Here is a 5,351-nt window from a genome sequence, read left to right on the forward strand (position 1 = left end):
TTTATTTAATTTTTTTATAAATTTATTACATGAAATACATAAAAATTTTATTTTTTAAGCGTTGCAATTAATTTAAATTTTCTACGTCAAATGTTAGTTCAGTTCCATAAAGTAAATTTTTAATATTAATTTTATATGAATATTTTAATCTTAAATATAAAATTAATTAGAATAAAATATTTATTTACATTATATTTAATTAAAATGAAGGTATATTAATGTTTCTAATGCAAGTATTTATATATAAAAACGCATATGAATGCAGGTAAATCTATTTTCTATTTCAATATAAATTCTATTTATATTTATAATTTCACTAGTAAATATTTTATATAAATTAATTTTTAAAAATATAATATTTTTCTAAATTTTATAAATTTTTATCTTTTTAAATTTTTTAAATTTATAAAGCTTTGAAAATTTAATAAGTATGTAAAATGTAGCCATATTTCTCATCTATTAAGTACCTTATACTTATATTTTCTTAATATTTTTCTAAATATATCAGTAATAAATTTATTTATAAGATGGGAAAATATTATACGATAAAGGGCTCACATTTATCTTTAAATTATATTATAAAAACTTTCTTTAGAATCTAATTATTTTTTACGAAATCGTGTTTTAAACGAACCGTCGTAAATCGAACCGTGTTCTCTCGTTAGCTGAGTGTTATAAAATGAGGTTTCGTTCTAGAAAATTTTTAACACACTAAATTATTCATCATTTCTAGTAAACATATAATAATTAAAGATACCATTTCCTAAATTAAAATAAAAATTTATATGAATAAAATCGTAAAAGAGAAGGCTGTAAAGCTAACCGTCGTAAAGCGAGGGTACGTTCACGATGCAATTATTACATTTTAAATAAGAAAAAAATATTAATACATAAAATATTTTCAAAGAAAAATATACAAAATTAAAATTTTAATATAGTAAGCATTCATATTTATTGCCTAAAATAAATAAATAAATAAAAATAGATGATAAAGAATAAATGATTTATCCTCCATAAGGGTTCAATGTAAATATATTTACTGTACAAAATAAAACTTTGTATATACCGAGAAGTTAACAAATGAAATTTTAACTTAGTATGATATATTATAAAGAGTTTTTAAAATGATGAAATATTTACAATGGACGGATTTGTTCTGCCTTATTTAATATTTCAAGAAATAAAAGATTCGCAGAAGGCTTTCATTTTTTATTTACTTTTTTCCTGTCTCTACTAATTTATAATTCTGTATCAGACAAGAATTAAAACGAAAACAAGTAAATAAATAAATAACGTGCAAAAAATTTTTAATCATTTTTTTAAAATTTATTTCATTTAAAGTATAAGCTCTCGATTTTAGTAGTGTCGTGCCCCTGTACATCATACTTTTCCTTATAACAACAGAGTCTTGCTAGTCATCATTGTGAAGAAAAATTATTGTATTATTTTATTTGTTAAATACCGAATTATAACTTTATTACCTAATTAATTATAATTCAATTTACATATTGTTATTATAATATTAAGGATGAAGTTATTATACTATAACATTATTATATTGTTATTATAGTAGTAAGAATTTTACTACTGTTAATAACAATACATCAATTGTGTTATAATTAATTAAATTCTGTTACTGAATTAATCAATATAAAAAATATGTCTTCGTTAATGGCGTAACGAGCATTTATTGTTATGGTAGATAACGTTACTTGAAGTAAATGTACTTTTGTGTCGACGGGTTCAATCATTCCCCAAATTTTACCTGTGTTACGTAGTTAAGATTTTAATTTTTATGTGTACCAATGCTTAAACATAATCATAATTAACATTTAATAATATAAGTTGAATATCTTCATAACAGTACTCATCACTTGAGAATTGACAAACAGACAAATCAAGCGAATAGCAAACTTTACTTTTTTAAGATTGTTATTTAGCATAAAAACCATGCATAAAATTAAGTATAAATATATTTTTTGAATGTAAATTAATACGTTTTCTAGCAGAAAATGACGAATAGACAGATAAACAGATGAACTGAATACAAAATCGTATTTTTTTAATTACAGTAAATCAAATATCGCGTAAGAATCGTGTATAAAATTTACTATAAAATACCTTCATAATACCTTATAACTACAAAATTTTAGGGATTTTCCTTAAATAAAATTAATTACAAGTAACTAATGAATGATCTGAAGCTAAATATCTTTATATATTTTACCAAATTCTTAAATTTCCTAATAAAGTTAGGGACGAACAGACACACGCACGGATAAATTAAATTTAAGAAAAAAAACACTATTTTTAAATGGCTATAAACCGAATTTAGAGTAAAAATCGTTCATAAAATGAATACAAATAACTGATTTTCAGATATATTTTCTTAAATATAATTACATACTTCAAGCAACTACTACATTAATAAACTAACTAACATTAAATTTTCTATTCTACTATAAATTTATTTATTTAATTTAAATAATCTATAATTAGAAATCATTATTTATTGTTATTATTATTATTATTAAAATTTCGTACATGTAACAAAGAAAGTTTCCTATTGGGAATTGTGTATCAGCTTTAGAGATGAAGAGAAAATGTTGGTTGGAGATGTAGTACGTGATTTACCACAGAGTAATTACAAAGAGGACATTACTGGCAAGATGTACGATTTTTTACTTTATTTTTCCCCATTCTCTATTATTTTCTATCTTTGTTTTAAATTGTTGACTTGGATGATAACAAAATTCGGTAAAAATTAAATTAATTATTTAATGCCATTCTAAAGGAAATTTATCTAAATTAAAATGTGCGATTTGAAGTTCAGAATATTTTATATTTAATAAGCGTTAATAATTAATATAATATAATATTAATAATTTACGTAAAATTTTCTGTATATTTCGATTNAATATTATACGATAAAGGGCTCACATTTATCTTTAAATTATATTATAAAAACTTTCTTTAGAATCTAATTATTTTTTACGAAATCGTGTTTTAAACGAACCGTCGTAAATCGAACCGTGTTCTCTCGTTAGCTGAGTGTTATAAAATGAGGTTTCGTTCTAGAAAATTTTTAACACACTAAATTATTCATCATTTCTAGTAAACATATAATAATTAAAGATACCATTTCCTAAATTAAAATAAAAATTTATATGAATAAAATCGTAAAAGAGAAGGCTGTAAAGCTAACCGTCGTAAAGCGAGGGTACGATCACGATGCAATTATTACATTTTAAATAAGAAAAAAATATTAATACATAAAATATTTTCAAAGAAAAATATACAAAATTAAAATTTTAATATAGTAAGCATTCATATTTATTGCCTAAAATAAATAAATAAATAAAAATAGATGATAAAGAATAAATGATTTATCCTCCATAAGGGTTCAATGTAAATATATTTACTGTACAAAATAAAACTTTGTATATACCGAGAAGTTAACAAATGAAATTTTAACTTAGTATGATATATTATAAAGAGTTTTTAAAATGATGAAATATTTACAATGGACGGATTTGTTCTGCCTTATTTAATATTTCAAGAAATAAAAGATTCGCAGAAGGCTTTCATTTTTTATTTACTTTTTTCCTGTCTCTACTAATTTATAATTCTGTATCAGACAAGAATTAAAACGAAAACAAGTAAATAAATAAATAACGTGCAAAAAATTTTTAATCATTTTTTTAAAATTTATTTCATTTAAAGTATAAGCTCTCGATTTTAGTAGTGTCGTGCCCCTGTATATCATACTTTTCCTTATAACAACAGAGTCTTGCTAGTCATCATTGTGAAGAAAAATTATTGTATTATTTTATTTGTTAAATACCGAATTATAACTTTATTACCTAATTAATTATAATTCAATTTACATATTGTTATTATAATATTAAGGATGAAGTTATTATACTATAACATTATTATATTGTTATTATAGTAGTAAGAATTTTACTACTGTTAATAACAATACATCAATTGTGTTATAATTAATTAAATTCTGTTACTGAATTAATCAATATAAAAAATATGTCTTCGTTAATGGCGTAACGAGCATTTATTGTTATGGTAGATAACGTTACTTGAAGTAAATGTACTTTTGTGTCGACGGGTTCAATCATTCCCCAAATTTTACCTGTGTTAAGTAGTTAAGATTTTAATTTTTATGCGTACCAATGCTTAAACATAATCATAATTAACATTTAATAATATAAGTTGAATATCTTCATAACAGTACTCATCACTTGAGAATTGACAAACAGACAAATCAAGCGAATAGCAAACTTTACTTTTTTAAGATTGTTATTTAGCATAAAAACCATGCATAAAATTAAGTATAAATATGTTTTTTGAATGTAAATTAATACGTTTTCTAGCAGAAAATGACGAATAGACAGATAAACAGATGAACATAATACAAAATCGTATTTTTTTAATTACAGTAAATCAAATATCGCGTAAGAATCGTGTATAAAATTTACTATAAAATACCTTCATAATACCTTATAACTACAAAATTTTAGGGATTTTCCTTAAATAAAATTAATTACAAGTAACTAATGAATGATCTGAAGCTAAATATCTTTATATATTTTACCAAATTCTTAAATTTCCTAATAAAGTTAGGGACGAACAGACACACGCACGGATAAATTAAATTTAAGAAAAACAAAATACTATTTTTAAATGACTAGAAACCGAATTTAGAGTAAAAATCGTTCATAAAATGAATACAAATAACTGATTTTCAGATATATTTTCTTAAATATAATTACATACTTCAAGCAACTACTACATTAATAAACTAACTAACATTAAATTTTCTATTCTACTATAAATTTATTTATTTAATTTAAATAATTTTATAGGTCATAAATTTAAAAATTTAAGTCTGATTTCCTGTATTTTTTTAGCAATTAAATTGGATTTATTTGTTTTTTTTTAAAGAAGAGATATCTTACTTCTTATTTACTTAATTGTATCACCCTTCGTTACCTTTTAATGTAACTACAGTAATAAATAAATAAAAAATAAAATAAATTTTTGAAATTAAAATTATAAGTAAATTTTTATGCTAATTTAGTAATAAATAATTAAATTAATCCTGATTAAACTTTACTTTTTTTTATGTTTTAAAGATTTAGCCAAGGTTACAAAGTTGTAAATGCCACTAGAATTTCCTTAAGGAAATGAATATTTATGCTACTAGAATAAAAAAAATGTATACTTTTAATGCAAGGCGTCATGTTGTTTAGAAGGCATTTAAAACAACAAAATAATTATTCATACATTTTAACAACGTTTAAAATAAAAAAAAATATAAGAAATTAGCAAACTAA

This window comes from Centruroides sculpturatus, unplaced genomic scaffold (genome assembly GCF_000671375.1).
Source record: "Centruroides sculpturatus isolate CEXI.00-Female unplaced genomic scaffold, Cexi_2.0 scaffold69, whole genome shotgun sequence".
NCBI lineage: Eukaryota > Metazoa > Arthropoda > Arachnida > Scorpiones > Buthidae > Centruroides > Centruroides sculpturatus.